The sequence below is a fragment of the Trichosurus vulpecula genome, chromosome 2, assembly GCF_011100635.1.
Source record: "Trichosurus vulpecula isolate mTriVul1 chromosome 2, mTriVul1.pri, whole genome shotgun sequence".
NCBI lineage: Eukaryota > Metazoa > Chordata > Mammalia > Diprotodontia > Phalangeridae > Trichosurus > Trichosurus vulpecula.
Genome location: NC_050574.1, coordinates 362,345,780 through 362,363,919, shown reverse-complemented (window position 1 = coordinate 362,363,919; position 18,140 = coordinate 362,345,780). Strand labels below are relative to the sequence as shown.

At 38.0% G+C, this 18,140-nt stretch overlaps 1 pseudogene; it reads right to left on the bottom strand.

Annotated features, from left to right (window-relative positions):
• Positions 1-1,251: 1,251 nt before the first annotated feature.
• LOC118837174 lies at positions 1,252-7,447 on the bottom strand (annotated as a pseudogene).
• Positions 7,448-18,140: the final 10,693 nt, after the last annotated feature.

The window sequence follows — 18,140 nt, the reverse complement described above, 5'->3', positions numbered from 1 at the left end:
TCTATCTTCCTTGATTGTTTTTTGTAAATAGTATTTTCTTGATTTTTACAATTACATGTAAAGATAATGCCATGTGAATCAAGAGTTCATGAGTTCAAGATTCAGACATCAACTGAACAGAGGGAGCTGGTTTTCACAACCATGTGATTCTCAAAGGAGAAGACCATTGCCAGGTCACCCTGTATCTCTGACATTAATTAACTACTTGTAGGACCCTGGACAAATCGCTTCACTTTTCTGGGCCCAAGTTTTCTTTTATATAAATGGAGAGGATTGAACTAAATGGCTTTTGAGGTTCCTTCTGGCCCTAAATCTATGATCTTAGGATCAAAGAAAGCCCTGACCTGACTGCCCAGGAGATCTTGACTTTGCCAACCATCTACAATAAATACTATGAGTTACACAGACAAGGCCTGAAGTGAATATGAAATATCTATTCAACAGTCCCACAAAGGTTCTTTATCTTACAGGGTATAATGAAAATAATAGGCTATTTGAGTATTTGAGCATTTTATGTTTTATTTCATGTTTTTGGTATTTCCTCATGTATACTTTCACATCCTTTGTGTCTTTTTTGAGGGGAGGGGAGAGGTAGAAAAAATAAAAGCTGTTCCATACCTGAACTTCATATTATACATTGAGTACTTTTGTGGGAGGCAATCCTGTTGCTCACTTTAAAAAAAATTGAAAGACTGTACTGATGATCAGGATGTGGGCAACAATTATATTGCAGAGATGATTGATCCCAGCTCAAATAAGCACATTATTAGTCGCAGTAGGAAGTTACATGTTACAATTTAGGGAACACACAAGCAGAGCTATAAACAAAGTATCCAGTGACGTGGATTTATTACATCCAGAGATGTGAAAGCAGTTAGAAGGAATAGACCTTGTCAATACTGTGTAAATATTGATTCTCAGTAAATAATTTTGGTATTTTTTTCTGGTGAAGCTGAGGCAGGAAAAGAGGGAAAGCTGGTATCTCAGAGTTCAAGATGTAGCCAGGAAATAAAGTAGCTTCCACTCAGAGCTTATGTACAAACTGTTTATTAATACCAAAAACCCCAGCAGCTTCAACCAGAAGTCAAGAGGAGAAAAAGATTCTAGGAGCAGACAAGGGATACTGGGTTTCTTTTGTTTGAGGATGGACTCTGTCCTCAGCAGGAGTTAAAATAAGGGTCTCAGCCTTGAACCAAGGTTGAAGGCCAAACAACATTTTGGGACCCATGGGTTGGAGAGCAGGTTGGCCATTCACATTAAAGAGTAGTGTGGTTGGGCTTTCATCATTTTGGTGAACATCCTCATCTGGTGCTCCTCAGAAGAGACCTTGTTTGCATCTAGGAGGGCTTGCTGAAGGAAGAGTACAGGCTGCTCCTCAACTTCTAGGTGGGGTAACCTCTTAGTAAAGGCTGATGAAGAGTTTTTGCTTCTGTTAACAAACTCTAGTTCAAGGGTGGGGAACCCGTAGCCCTGAGGCCACATGTGGCCTTCTAGATCCTTAAGTGTGGCCATTTGACTGAATTCAAATTTTATAGAACAAGGTTCCCCACCCCTGCTTTAGTTCTTCCTACATGTAGTTCAGTCACAGTGGGGAAGACTGCCTCAGGATAAAGTAGAGCTCCAATATCTGATTCGTTTTGCCCAGCATTTGATACTTGTATAGACACCTAGTACTCGGCTCTTTCCCCATTATGTGAGTTGGGCATTAAACAGTGGTCTCAAAGACTGGGTGTGCAGACTAGCGAACCAAGTTGGGGTCCATGGATACTCAAGAAGGCTGTGTAATAATTCTTAAAGGTAGTGCCATGTAACTCAAAGGGACCAGTAGTGGGGAAGGTGATATTAATAGCCAGTGTGCCAGGCTGGCATTGTATTGTAAGCACAGCAGTCGCCTACAACATCACAGCCCCTTTGATGTGATAGGACATCTGCACCTAAGCTTTAGCATTGACAGTCTCCTATTACTCAATTTTGGGAAGATTTTAGACATAAGCTGTACCTAAACTTTGTTAAAGAGATTTCCCGGGAGTTTACTCCAGTGGAGAGAGAGAACAAATCTGATACTTTAGTGAGGTCAGACACCTCCCCTCCCATAAACTCTGATCTGTGAAACCAGAGCCTCTTCTGGGGTCCTCTGGACCATGGAGTACAATCACTTCCACCTTCTAGTGCTCATTGAAACCTTTCTTCTGAAAAACATTTATCTCTTGGCACCTTCTCCAAGCTTGTAGATATGGCAATGCTGTGGAGTCACAGACTCTGAATTTGAATCTTGACTCTGCCAATTACTAACTGTGTGACTGGGGACAAGTCATTTAATTTCCATGAACCTGTTTCCTTTCCTGTAAAATGAAGGGATTGGAATAGATGGCCTCTAGTAGGGTCCTTTCCAGCTTTAGATCTATAGTCATATGATTCTCTCACAAACCCTCTCACAAACCAGAAAAGGAGCTGCCAGACATCTTGCTCCCCATTGCTCCTTTCAGATTCCCCTTGCTCCCATCACTCAGCTACTACCTCTCCTCCTTTAAACTTCATTTCATCCTGTCAAGACCCTAGGGTTCACTCATTTATGGACATCCAGATACCTTTCCTTCTCCCCCAAAAGGTTGGTAAGTAATTCACGGTCTTTTCTATCAATCACTTTTTTCTCTTTAAATACTCTGGACTTCTCTTGGCATTTCCATATCCTGTGACCTCTGTCTAAAGACTTCAATCATAAAGAAGGGTCACTGCCCCTTAAACATTCCCCTGTCTCAACTATTGGCCTCAAATGACAGAATTCCTAGTTTTGGCTCTGTCAGGGGCTAGAGTGAGCAAAGAAATTTGAAGTGGAGAATTTAAGCATCTTATGGGTCTGTAGTAGAGTTTAGGTTAAGAAACAGGGATCTAAGTTCAAGTCTGCTCCTGACATTTTAGCCAAGGCTTTTCTGTCTTCAGAAGCCCACTTTAAATATGTAAAATGCTTTGGGGAAGGAACACCTTGAGGGTTATCTTCTAACTAAATATCTTTGAACCCTTTGGTAATGTTTAATGGACACTGTAATGAAGCAACAATGTGACCCCAAAGTACATGGGAATGGAGTAGCAAGCAAAGAAATAAACAGAGGACCCAAACTAAACATGACCCAGTTCTATGGAGGGACTAAATGTAACTTTGCAAGTCATATTTTGGCACCTATGCTTTAGGGTGTTGGCCATGGAACCATTTCCTGGGATACTTAGTTTCTTCTATAACTCACCCAGCAAAAGTTATGTTGTTGGAAACCCCTTTGCCTAGATCAAATCAGACGTCTCCTGTGACACTTCCCTCATGATCCCATCCCAATGTAATTTCTGTTATCTCTAATTCTCTTTGCATACACAATCTAGACCGTAGAATTAACACTTTTTCATTTACTGTCTTATTCTTCTGCAGCATCTACTTTTGTAGACTTATCCTCTTCATATGCCCCTGGCTTTTACCTGGACAGTACACTCCAGGCACTGAAACTAGGGTTGGGAGGCAGTAACCTGAATTGTGAAAGTATTTGTTGTGAAATTGTTATGTCAAGTGGAGCAGTTAAAAACCCAAGAGACTAGATTGATTTGGGATATCACATCAGGCATTCAGGACAGAGAGGGACATTGTAGAAAGATTACATTGACAGTGCAGCATGATCCTCAAATGATACTTTTTAGAGCAAGACAAAATAATAAATTTTTTGAAGGATGAACTGTTTCAAATCTCAAGGAAAATAATGATTAAAATGTACAAATGAAAGGGGTATAGCACCCCAGATCTCAAACTATGTTAGAAAATAGTATTCATTAGAACTTGTTTTTTTGCTACTGGTTAAAAAAATGAAAAATAGATGAGTAGAAATGACTATATAGACAAGCAAAAAATAGCAGCAGTTGAAAACAATAGACCAGTGTATTATAAGCCCAATAAATTACATGGGCAAGCATTCCCTTTTTGACATGAACTGCTAAGAATACCATAAAGCACCTTGGAAGTAATAGGTTTAGACTAATATCTTACATTATCTCCCACAACAAACTCAAATATGTGACCTTAATATAAAAAGTCAACCATAAAAGGGAAAAAAAGAAAGAAAACAAATTGAGGCATCTTTCATCAGTACAGCTGAGGGAGAATTCTTAATCAAACTAGGGATAGAGGAGAAAAGAAAAGATAAAATAGGCCATTTGACTCCACAAAATTAAAACATTTTTGCATGCATGAAATCAATGAGGATGAGAGTCAGAAGTGAAATTATTGAGTGGCAAAAATATTTTCACCAAATACCAGAAACGAAAATCCCATATTCAAAATTTATAAGGAATTCCCACAGAAATATAATACCAAGAACAATTCCCCAAAAAGTTTTCAAAAGAATTGCAAACTATAAATACCTACAAGAAAAAATGCTCCAAATCACTTAATAAGAGAGAAAAACTAGTTAAAACAACTCAAAGGTTTCACCTCACACCATATGCCAGCAAAGATAAAAAAAAATGAAGGTTATAGTCAATGTTGGAGGAAGACAAGTGCATCCATGCATTATTAGTGGATCTATGGAGTAATCTAGTTCCTTGGTTTCAATTTGGAATTATCTAAGAAAAGTGACTTTAAAATTCATATCCTTTCATCTAACAAGCCCATTACTGATCATATACCCCGAGAAAATCTAAGATCTTAACAAAGGTTCACTATATGTTTTATATATGTCAGAATGTTCATAGCAGCACCCTTTGTGGTAGCAAAGAAAAAGAAAGAAAACAAAGCAAAGGTAATGGAAACTTAGGCCATATTGTTAAGGGAACACTAAACAAGCACATTTTTTCCTTGTTTGTTAATTTCATAGGCTCATATATTTAGAACTAGAAAGGATTGTAGAAGCTATCTAGTCCACTCAAGGAGGCTAAAGAATGAAACAATTTAGAATCAATTTAGAATAACACTAGTAAAAAATAAATTTAGAATGAAACAATGTAGAATAAAACAATTTAGCAATTGATGAGTCCTTAGTGACCTTTGAGAGAAGTTTTAATAGATTTGTGTTGGGATCAAAAACCAGATTGCAAGGAACTGATAAATGTTCTTGTAGTGAAGAAGTTGATGAAGTAGACTAATCTTTCTAAGTGTTTGATAGTAAATGGGACAAGAGAGATAGCATAGATGATGGAGGGGGAGTGGAATCCTGAAGCCATTGTAATGATTGAGAATGGTACCTCTAAGTGGGTAATTGGTTCCAGACAGGTTTTTAGGAGCAGTGGGAAGGTCTGGAGAAGTGGCTTTTCCGGGATTTTCTCAAGATAGCATTATTTCCTCCCATTGTCCCCCTGATCAGGTTGACCATAGACTTGATTAGTATACCCTTCAAATAGCTGAAAGATCAATTATATGAACTAAAAATTCTTTGACTAAACATTACCTAGGATTAAAACAATATTAAAAGAACTTAGTGCCCCAAACTACTCAAGGTAAGTCTGTTATTTCCAGATCAAAACTTAACAAAATCCAATCTATATTAACTTCCCACAGATGTCCTTTTCCCTCCCACAGTAAGTTAGGTTGGTCCTTGAAGAAGATAACTAAGTGTCCTAGAAGGAGTCCAGTCTTATATTTTACTCCCTAACTCATTCTCTTCAATCCAGTGACATTGACTTCCTGGATGTTCCACAAACAAGATACTTCATCTTTAGGTTTCTGGCATTTTCTATGGCTATCTCCTATGCCCAGAATGCTCTTCCTCCTCAATTCTGCCTAGTGACTTCTCTGGTTTCCCTTAAGTCCAAACTAAAGTCCTATCTTTTACAGGAATGTTTTCCCAGCTCCTCTTAATTCTAGTGCTTTCCCTCTAAATTATTTCCTATTTATCCCCTTATATAGCTTGCTTCGTATATATTTGTTTGCATGTTGTCTTCCCTGTTAGACTGTAGGCTCCTAGAGGGCAGAAACTGTGTTTTGCCTCTTTGTATTCCCAGCTTTTAGCACAATGCCTGGAATATAGTGGTTGCTTAATAAATGTTTATTGATTGATTGTGTATGTAGAAAAGAAACAAATACTTTCATGGTCAGACTGAAATACAGAGACAAGTAAAAACAAAGAATAATTCTAAGACTTCCTATCCTGGGAAAGTAGGCAGTGCCAATGAATTCTAATTTTTTGCAGTTAGAAAAATCCATATATTCTGAAGAGCAGAGGCAGTGTGTGAGATGAAAGACCCTCACCAATTAAATTTATAATAAGGAGCTATCTCAGGGTGGGAACAGAAATAAATTTTATTCAGTTCTCGAGAATAGGGTATCCTCTGCCAGAACAGATCTAGCAAGGGAGGCAGAGTACAAGGAGCAAAGCAACAATAATTATACCTAAGGCAAGAGAATTCCCACCCACCTCTGACCCTTCTCACCATTGGCTGGGAGGCGGGCTTACAATCTGAGAATGAAAAACTAGACAAAGAACCAGGAAATCGAGGCACAGAAACTCCAATTCCCATTCCCTTAGTTAATGATTACAACTGAGGGGACAACTATAAATCTGAAGAAGGAGAATAGGATAAGGGGAGGGGGAGACCCTCTCCATTCTTCTACAGTACTTTTACAGTAAAGGAAAGCAAGTCACAGTGACCCTGTTCTTACTGAGCAAATCTTTAAACCAGAACCAGAAGAAAGAACAAAAAGTTTCAGGGTAAACTTTCCCTGAGGCTGAGCCATCAGACTCTCACAGCCTCAGCGGAATTTTCCACTTCCCTATTTCTTGATTTTTAAACATTTCTTAGTATAGATATAGATATATATTTATACATATCTTCCCTGTGAAGTCTTCACATTTTATTTACCTCACACAGACAGTTTTTTTTCTTTCTTTTCACTTGTTCTTTCTTTCTTCCTGAGACTTGTTGTTTTGAGAGCAGTGACTTGGTTTTTTTGCTTCTTTATCTTTAAGACTTATAGAAGAGCTCAGAAGATACTTGTCTTTCTTTCCTCTTTCTTGGAGCTCAGGCATGTTTTTGTTTTGTTTTTTTCCTGAGGCCAAGAGGCTCAGAGGTTCTCTGGCTTTTTCTCTCAAGCCAGAAGCTACAACATACTCCAATAACAACAGTTTAACAGGACCCTGGGAAAGTGTATCAGAAAGGCAAGATTCATGATATCGATGTCACCATGAATATGCCTGCATAGTTCGGAATCACAAAGTATAAGAGACTGTCTGTATAGAAGGCAGAAGAAGTAAAACATTTATTTAGACACCAGAGCACCAAATCCCAGAACCAATAACCCCAATTCAACATAGCAGTAATTTGTGTCCCAAAATCAGTAAGTCTACCTCAATGTAGCAGCAAGGAGATTAAAACACAGTATCACAACAAAGAGCCAAGCCATCCTGTAACCTTCCCTTCTGCTAGGGCCTTCCTATAAACACTCACTCACAAATCCTAACTGTCTGCTTACCTGCATTCTCTCCTCAGAGACCTTTCAGTTCTCTCTCTCTGTCTCTTCCAGTTATCTGTCCTCTCTCGCAGTTCTCTTCTTCTTCTTCCTCCTCCTCCTCCTCCTTCTTCTCCTCCTTCTCTTCTTCTTCTTCTTTTTCTTCTTCTTCTTCTTCTTCTTCTTCTTCTTCTTCTTCTTCTTCTTCTTCTTCTTCTTCTTCTTCTTCTTCTTCTTCTTCTTCTTCTTCTTCTTCTCCTCACAGCTCTCTAGTCTCCACAGCTCTCTAGTCTCCACAGCTCTCTAGTCTGAGCTTAATGACTACCCACAGGACATGTATGCCCTGTGTAGGCTTGAGGCTTAGCACCTTATAGCAAAAGGGTATGGGCCTGCCTACAAGCAAGCCTCTCCTAAGCAAGCTTCCCTTAACCAGCTCCACCTGAGTCCTATTGAATGGTCGGAGGAAGATCTTTGATCACATTAGCACCACAGAAAGGTATCTTTAATGCTTTGCTTTTTTTCTTCTTCAAAGTGTGTCCAATACAAGATGCTTGCACTTCTATTCCTAATAGTCTCCCTCTGTGTAGGTCTTCTCCCTCTCATGCATGAATGTCTTCCATGTTCTATGAATGGGACTTGTTTGTGGCTTGGGGTATGTGTATGATTTACTTCAAGAAAGCTAAATTATACAAGTAGTTGTCTGGCTGAGCTCATTCTCATTTTGGTGAGCAGTGATTTGCATATGTGTCAAGTTAAAATTTCCCCAACAGGAAGGATCAATCAATGAATATTTTAGTTCTGTATGCATGATAAATGTGAGTGTAGGTAGTTGGATATAATTTGCCAAGACACATTCTATTGCCAAAACTAAGATTACAAGTGCACAAGACTCATGTTATATACGTAAAAGAAATATATGTACTCGAAAAGATTCTCGCTAACAGCTGTGAAGGGAAGGAGGTAAATCAGAACCCAGAGTGATGGCCTGGGAGTAAAGGACAAGAGAGTAAGTCAGTCAATCAATAAACATTAATAAGTGCCTGGGAAGATTACGCTCCAGACACTGTGCTAAGCACTGAGAATAAAAGAAAAGGCAAAAGACAGTTCCTATTCTCAAGAAACTCACAGTCTTTTGGAAGAAACAACATGTAAACAATTATGTACAAACAAGCTCCATAGAGGATAAATTGGAAAGTCAACAGAAGGAAGGCAATAGAATTAAATGTCATTAAGAGGGAGTGATTGCTATGAGTTTGAGTTGGGGTGCTTTTGAAAGGCCTCATGGAATAAAAACTAGGTAATACTAGCTAGAATTAACATAGCATTTTAAGGTTTACAAAGCACTTTTGGTGTGGATACAAACAGTGCCCTAAGAGTTAAAATTAAGAGTTGACTTTGTGAAGCCCCTAGTTTATTCTGTAACCTCAAAGCACCCTGGAGTCTCTTTCTCTTATTACCATAAAACTTCCCCCTTATCCTGGGTCATTAAATTTCCCGTCTCCCATCTTGTGTCATCCATCTTCTTCATCCTGTCCCTAAATTTCCAAGCCCTATTAGAAACCCTAAAATTTACATCAACATTCCATAAGCTGTATAGCTTTCTTTCTATATAAGTCTGGTTCTTTTCCCATATCAGAGGCTTTGTTTAGCTCCTTGCTAAATTTCGGGCTGGCTGCTTTTGCGTCAGTAAAACTCCCAGTGGCTACAGAGAAGGTCTAAGTGAATTCTTTCACATTTGCGCCAGCTCTCTCAACTCTGACATGTCACTTTACAAATCTTATCTCATTTGATTCCTATAACAACTCTGAAAGGAAGGTGATATTATTATCCCATTTTGCAGGTGAGTGGTTAAGGCTGAGAAGAGTTAATTGACTTGCTCAGAGTAGCACTGCTAGTAACTGAAGTTTAAACTCTCAGATCCATGCTTTATCCACTAGCCATGTAGAGAAGATGGAATATGAGTTAGAACTTGAAAGAAAAGTAGGAGATACAAAAGTGTATAGAAGAAGAAGAAGGGCATTTTGTCAGGGGAATAGTGCTAGCAAGGGCAGGTAGCAAACTTGCAAGGCATTTTAGAACGACAGTGAATAGCTTTGGCTATCTGGAGGAAAAGTAAGTAGGAGAAGAGTGGGAAATAAAGTTTGAAAGATGGATTGAGGCTGGATCATGAAAACCCTTGAATACCAAGCTAAGGAGTTTGATGTTATAATAGAGAAAATGAGAAGTCACTTGGTATTTTTGAGCAAAAGATGGCACAATTCCATTCCATTCAACAAAAATTAAGTAATACTATGTGCTAGGGGCTAGAGATATGAGGGGATTAGAGATATGAGGGGATAGTCAGCATTGTCTCTGCAATTTATAGTCTTAGAGATTGCCCAGAGCACTGAGATACAAAGATACACATGAAGTAGTTTCTGTGTTCAATGAGGTTACATCCTGGGGAGGTGAGGAATGTGATAAATACAAAAGACTATAAGTAAATACAAGGTAATGAGAAGAGTGAAAGGACAGCCGGGGCATCACTGAAAGATTCATGGAGGAAGTAGCATCTGAGTGTAGCCTTGAAGAAAGACAAAGTTTCCAGGAAATAGATTTGGGACTGGTGGGAGCATTCCAGGCATAGGGAACACCTTGTGTCAATTCATGGAAGTATGAGATGGCAGCACAGATTTCAAGGAATAGCTAATAGGTCAATTTAACTGGAACAATTGGAGGAAACTGGTCTGCAATAAGGCTGGAAAGGCAGGAGTGAGCCATATTGTGGAGGGGCTTAGATGCCAGGTTAAGGAATTTATATTTTAGTCTACAGGCAATGGGGACCCCTTGACAGTTTCTTAATAGAGGAATGACAATCAATTCTCTTTAAGAACAAAGGACAAACAATGAGGGGACTCTAAAGCTTTTTAGTCATAGAGAAGGTGCCGGACTGTACTGACATAGGGAAATTCCTCATATGGGATTTTCCTGTACTAATTAAATCATAGTTCCAGTCTCGATTTCCTAGTGTAGAAATGATCATTAAACCCATGGGACCCAATGAGATCACTGAAAGAGCAGAGAGAGAAGAGAGACAAGACTGAACCCTGGGCTGATTGGCTTATGGGGAATGGAACTTGGAAGAAGTTCTCCCAAAGGAGACTGAGGAGTGCTTAGATAGGAGAGCTAATGGAGAGCAGATCATCTCAGGAATATAGCTAATAATATTTATATAGCATTTACTATGTCCCAGGCTCTATGTTAAGCACTTTACAATTGTTATCTCATTAGATCCTCCTCAAGCCCCTGGGAAATAGGTATTCTGATTTCCCCCATTTTACAGATGAGGAAACTGAGGTAGGCTGACAGGGTCACACAGCTCATAAGTGGCTGAGGCCAGATTTGAAAGGATGCTTTCCCCACTTCAGGTCTGGCACTCCATCCACATGTATAGATGTAAGTGTGTGTGTATGTATATGTTTACTTCCAGCCTCTAAAAACCGTAGTGTGATACATACAGACAGTACAGCAGAAGCATGCTACCTGGTCCTGGCAAAAGGAAAAGGTGAAATAAAGTCATTCACTCAAGTTGTTGTATGGCTTGGAGACCCTTGTGGAAATGAGTGAGGAAATATCTCATTGCAATAGTCAGGCCATTTTCAAATGCTGCTTGGGTGGACTTGTAAGGTAGGTTTTGAAAAAAAAAAACAACACAAAAGCAAAAGACAAACCAAATAAAATAATGGAATAGTTCCTAAGCAAACTGGCCTCAAACTCTAAGAGAGTAATAACATTTGAGACCTAAGGCCCTTAGGCAGTTGAATCTAAAGAGATCATTAAAAATATTGCCTCTAGGCACTAATTTTAGGAGGCTAAAGATTTTAAAAAGCACTAAAAAGCTGAATGAGCTAAGTACAGATTCTCCAGAAGGACGAATGGCAGCCAGAGGCAGCATTAGTGGCTTTATGGTGGAGTGACTGCTGAGGAGTCAGAGCTTCCCGAGATTGATAACTGGAGAGAAGGAATATGAAGCAATTTACAACTGAAAGACTAAGGAACTAATGGAGAGGTTGTTCCAGGGACAACACAAGACTGTTTTTGTTCAGTAGTTTGAGCTGTATCCAACTCTTCGTGTGACCCCATTTGGGGTTTTCTTGGCAGAGATACTGGAGTGGTTTGCTATTTCTTCCTCCAGCTCATTTTACAGATGAGGAAATTGAGGCAAACAGGGTTAAGTGACTTGCCTAGGGTCACACAGCTAGTAAGTGTCTAAGATGAGTTTTCCGGTCTTCAGGTCTCATACTCTATTCACTGCACCACTTAGCTCCCCAACCTCTGTTGTTTTCAGAGCCTGAATTTCCCCTTTGTGATTTGTTCATTTCTTCCTATTATAATGGGCAATTGTTTTCCACTGACTTAAGAAGAGGTTAAGAAAGATTTTATGACTTGGGTTTTCTGGCTAATTATTTTGTCAATGGAGTTTAATTAAATGCATTATTATTTGATTTCTGATGATTTGTCTGGTATATGAATAAAGTCTGCGCTGAATGGGGGCTTGAGGCTAATATAGTCCCTCTCACTCCCCCACTGAATCTGAGTGTTCAATGCCTGTTGGGTGGGGAATTTCAGGGTAGTGAGGCCTCTATTGCAGACACAACTCTAAGGCAGACAACAAATAGACCAAAAAAAAATGGCAAAGATTTGCCAACAGTGGAATCCCCACATTTGGACTCAATACCTCAGGTTCAATAATACAATAAAGTGAAAATTTATGAATTTGGTGAAAATAAAGTTAAAATTTATATAATGAAGTGAAATCCTAGAAGATGAGGTTGAGAAAAATATGTGCAGAAGAAAATCTGTACTGGAAGTGACACAATTTTAACTTAGGGATTGGTTTTTAAAAATTAATTTTGATACAGTTTATTCTTACATCATTTAAATTTCCCTTTGTATTCCCCCCCACCCCCTGGGGGAGCTAGGTGGCACAGTAGATATAACACAGGACAAGGAATCAGGAAGACCCATCTTCATCAATTTAAATCTGGTCTCAGACGCTTACAAGCTACATGACCCTGGGCAAGTCACTTAACCTTGTTTGTCTCAGTTCCTCACCTGTAAAGTGAGCTGGAGAAGGAAATGGCAAACCACTCCAGTATCTATGCCAAGAAAACTCCAAATGGGGTCACAAAGAGTTGGACACAACTGAAAGGACTGAACAACAAATCCCTCCTCTCACCCCTCCCAGAGTTCAGTCACATTTAATAAGGGATTTTAAAAAGAAAAGTAGGAAAAAAAATTGGTAAACCAATTACTACATTAAAAAATCTGATAATATGTGCAATGATCCACATCTGTGGAAATTCACAACCCTCCACCCCCCACCTTTGCAAAGAAGAGTGGAGAAGGGGTCTCCTCATATTCCTCTGGGCTTTGGTTACTCCACTTTGCATTATTATATTAGTTTATGTAAATTAGGGACTGATTTTTAGCAGATTTCAAAGATAGGAAGAACACAAAAGAATGGAAAGGATAATAGATGGTATTATGACTTTAAAGAAAAGGGCAATGAGGCTGACATTAGCAAGTACTAACCCATAAGCCTACTTTTCTATCTCTATAAGATCTTTAAGAGAAAGGTCTATGAATATATCAAGGGTCTTTCTGGTCTGGGTATATGGTTGTTTTTTTTTTGTTTGTTGTTATTGGGTCATTTTCCGGTCGTATTTGACTCTTCGTAAAGATGCTGGAGTGTTTTGTCATTTCCATCTCCAGCTCATTAACTGAGGCAAATGGTTAAGTGACTTGCCCAGAGTCACATAGCTAATAAGTGTCTGAGGCCAGATCTGGACTCAGGAAGATGAGTCTTCCTGATTCCAGGCCTAGCTCTCTATCCACTGTGTCACCTAGCTGAGTTCTTTGGCATAGAGAACTCTTAATACGGGGACTCCCTCCATCAATGTGGATGAGAAACTGTTCTGAATAGGCTATATTCTCACAGGTTGTACAGAGTACTTCAAGGTTAAGAGACAACTGCCCCCTCCCCCTGTCCAGGCCATAGAGCCACTGTTCTTTAGAACCCTAACCCTAAATGCGCCCGTGACTTGAAGCCAAGTCTCCCTGACTCTGAGGCCAGCACTTTTCCCACCATGCCATACTGCCTACATGGAGGGCATGCTTTTATGAATGATTGGTTATAGCAGATCACATCTTTACAGTCAACTGATTGAGAAAGGAGAGAATCCATTTACTAGTCAACAAACATTTACTAAGTGCCTACTATGTACCAGGCACTGTGCTAAGTACTGGGATACAAAGGCAAAATCTGAACCATTTCTGGGTTAATTGTTTATTGATTACAGAAAAATGCATTTTACTTGGTAGAGAAAAATACAGCCCTATGCCATATTTCAAATGAGGTGTTACCTATTCATAAATTAAGGTTAAAGTCCTTGAATGATATATACTCACAGAAATCACTTTGTTCAATGATCTTCAACTCATCAATATTAAGTGCCAGACAAGGAGACATATTCGTGGAAAAGATCTGCCTGCTGTAGTGGATGTTGTTCTGCTCAAAGTCCTGTCTACCTGAAAGTTTGGCTAAAGTAGGCAAACAAGCTAGATGATATGTAAATTCATATTGTTTATTCCCTTAAAGCTAGTGGTTACATACATGTATGGAGCCAGGCAAAAGCTGACTACCTGGACAAAGAAATGAGAAGGTTTAAATACATTTTTTTAGTCCCAACTCAGTATGCCTGCATTACTTCACTTTTATGATCCCCATGTATGTTTAACCATGATACAAGAAAAGGACTTTCCTCAATGGAATAGGTTGTAAATACAATAAGATAAAAAGTTGACAAAGTGTCAATTGAAATTACAACCCAGGAACTCTGTGTTTAATTTACCATTAACATGCCATAACACAGTATATGCCCATAAAATATTAAGATAAGAAAAAGTCGCATTGTTCAAGATAGTTTTTCGGGTTAAAGGTCTCATCCTTAATGGCCACAGAGTTAAGAGGAAAGAATGCTCTTAAGTCAGCCTGATCTGGCCTTGTTGACATAGGAAGAGGTATTCTCTGAGTTTATTCAGAGAACAAAGAAGTTGTTAGGTCCAGGATCTTTTTCTGGTTGATTAGTTCACGCTCTGGCTCTTATTGGGGTTACTAAATTAATATTAAACGATCATCATTTCTTCCTTTTGGTCAAAGGCAAGGTGAAAGTTTTGCCTATAGACCAAGGAAGGTATGGAAAAAACCTCTATCTTCCTCAGGGGTGAAGTTCTAAAAATCCTTATCTAGGTAGATTCAGGTTTATTTTTTTTCCTGTGGTTGGACATCCCCAGAGATGGGGCAGTAATTGTAAACAAACAGAGGGAGCAAGTTGCAAGGGGGATCAGGGTAGGGAGCATAATGGAAAAAATAGAACAACTAAATAAAATAAGAAAGGGACTTAGGTAGGGAAAGAGCAGTTCTTCGTTTAGGTCTGGTCCGGACTCTTGGGAAAGCTGTCTTACGTCTGATGTCGTCTTTTTCAGGCCCCTTTGAAACTGGAGGGCAAGGTCTCCTATGGGCTCAGATGTCCACTTGGGAGCAGGGGCAATCTTTAGATGTGACAGAAGGATCAAGGGGTCCATATCCACTAGTTGTCAGCTATAGGAGTAGTCAGACCTGACAGGGGCTCCCAGAACACATATGATTTGATAATTGAGAGAAAAACAGCACAACATAGGTCCTTGACCAAAGGCACATACAAATGTTTCAGTTTCCCAGTCATGAAGGGCTAAGTTCACACAGTGCCATAAATGGTTCAGCATCCCAGCCACACAGGGCTGATTTTAAACAAATGCAATAAAGTTTTTCTCACAATTCACAAAATTGCACAATTACATTAAGTCAGGAACAGACCAAACCATTTAGATGGTTCACAATAGACTGGTATTGAGATGGGAGATTTACATTTACACATTAGATAACCAAGAAAACTTAAACATGAACGATACAAAGTAATGCAATCATTATTAACAATGTTAACCAACATTAAATTCCTTGTATCCCAGTTACCTATTCCCAATGTCCATTTAAGCAGCACTTTTTGAATTCCAAATGCCTGATGTAGTTATCTGGTCCCTAGATATCCTTTCTTTGACAAAAAGGTCTTTTTCTTAGGACAGTTCTAAAGGAGAGTTCTGTTTCTCTGGTTCAGATCTAGAAATTCCCAGATAATTCTTACTTAATATAACCTAGTACAATCACTTAAATTTTGATTCTCCATTTTTGAAACTTCAGAGAATTTCAGTTTATATATATTATTTGCTGTTTCTGTCCTTACCTAAATTTTGTACCTGGTATAAAAATCCTTTAAAATGTGCAGGTCTAACCATAAAATTAACTCATCTTCCTTTTAAAATTATCAGACAGATACTTTAATAAAGGAGATGTAATTTCACCTTTACCACTATCTTATACAATTTTTGTACAAAAATCCAAATTTGAGACCTTATTATCAAAACATGATAAATCTTGGAAGTCAATCATATATATATATATATATATGATATACATATATAATTCTTAGAAAAATCAATCTGATCCTATTGCTTTTTCTCAAAATTTACTATCCCTTTTTTTTTAATTAGACATCTATCACCTTACATCTTTGTCTTATTTCTTGGCCTAATCATTTCCTCCTTTTTATTTGGCCATGAACATAGGTCAAAATTCATCCCTGCATCCCATCATAGCAATTCAGAGATATTCCAAAATCCATCTGTTACCTAATAGATTTAGCATTGTGCTTATAAAACTTTTTGATAATATAAATTTGCTATGAAAGAAAAGAGGGACAATATCATATATCTTAACAGAAGGAAAGAACTTCCTTAGCTCTGTTTGATTCCAGGCATGAGTCATATCTGATAGCCAATCATGTGGTCACTAGATGCTGAAAGCAGGGCTTAGGAGTAATCAGGTGGGGGATTTTTCCTTTTTAAGAAGGAAATAGTGAAATTGGGAAATAGAGTCAGGAAGATCCTACCTCGGCTGTGTCCAAGGTTGTCTTTAAAACTTTTCCCAGGCATGGACACACCTTTAGAAGATCTCAGCCTGTAGTGCATGCCATTCTACTACTGGCTTTATGACACCTATCCCTGTAATCAGAGCTTAAAACAATAGTAAATTATAGTCCCACAAAGTCTTAAATAGCAAATAAATACCCTTCGGATAGGACTGTCCCAAATTTCATTGAGTATTAATTATCAAATCAAGCTACATAACTTTTCTGTCTTCTAAAATACTTCCTCATACTCTCTCAACTTATTTAAACCATCTGCAAGTGGATCCAGAACAACTTTCTAGGGAGACAGGAAGGCTAACCTCCATTTTGTCCCTAAACTTTCTTATCTGCCTTTCATATTTCCAATCAAACCTTTATTTATCTTTCCAAATCTCTCAAACCCATTATTCAGCCTTCCTTTACATTTCAACCATAAGACAAGATATCTCATAAGTTAATACTTTTTACTGACATAACTGTCTGTACAGGAATCACATTCCAGCTTCAACAAAGCAAAGAGGTTAATAACCAACGTCACAGGTTGATGGATTGATGTCCTTGTTTACTCATTCTGGAGGACAGGGACACTTCAGGAATTAAATCTTATACACATACAGTAAGTTCTAACTCTTGCTTATGCCATGGAATGAACTACAAATTCATATCAAAACAGCAAGATCTATAAACTCATTACATTAATTTAGCAATTAATTATCTTGCAAATGAAAGTTTAGTAGGCCTTCTAAAAATCACAAAAATTTTTTAAACATTTTTTTCTAAAAGTATTTCCCCTTTTAAAACAGTTTTAAAATTTATCCTGATGCTAAGAGGAATAGTCACCAAACTTTTATGAAGAAAATTAGTTGGAAAGTTTTCAAATGATAGAAATCTCTTTCTTCTTCCTTAAACCTTTAAACACTGGAATTCATTAACTAAGTTGGTGCAAAATGTCCTCATTCTCAAAGTATTATACAGAATTCCTAGATATTACAAAGCTCCTTAGTCAAAAAGGTGTTGCAATGGGGAGGACACTTAGTTTCTATAAGTTAAGAAAAACATACCCAGTTAAATTAGCCTTATAACAGTAACAAAGTTTACCAGGACTTTAAAACTTATTCCATAGGAATTCCTCTACATAGAAAACTTTTCACAAGATTGATAAGAATTCATGACTAGATGATTCCAAAAATCCTTGTTTCAGTTAACAACCTCAATTTCTTAATTAAGTACAATTCTTAATTTAACAATATCTAGATTATAAGAGGAATTGTTTTTCTAACAACATAGGTAATGCAATGTTAATCAAGGTGCAAAATATAAGAAAATTTAGAAATATAAGCATACCACAAGCAATTATCATGTATTTAAAACTTGAAACAGAACCAATTAATTATCAATCAGGTGACCAGTTGGATGAGCAAATCAAATCTGGATTCATAATCACTAGTGGTAACATTTTAATTTCTAATGCCCAATACTCTTAGCATTGTAAAAGAAAAGATTATTATCTATAAAATCACATTTTTAACAGTTTACTCTGTATCCTGAGTTGACAGAAATTACAAGAGGAGAGCCCAAACAAGGCCTTTGTATAAATACTAGACTTATAGCAAAAACAATTTTAACTGAACTTCCTTTTAAATAAAGACAAAACTTGGAAGCTTATAATTTCTTAAGTT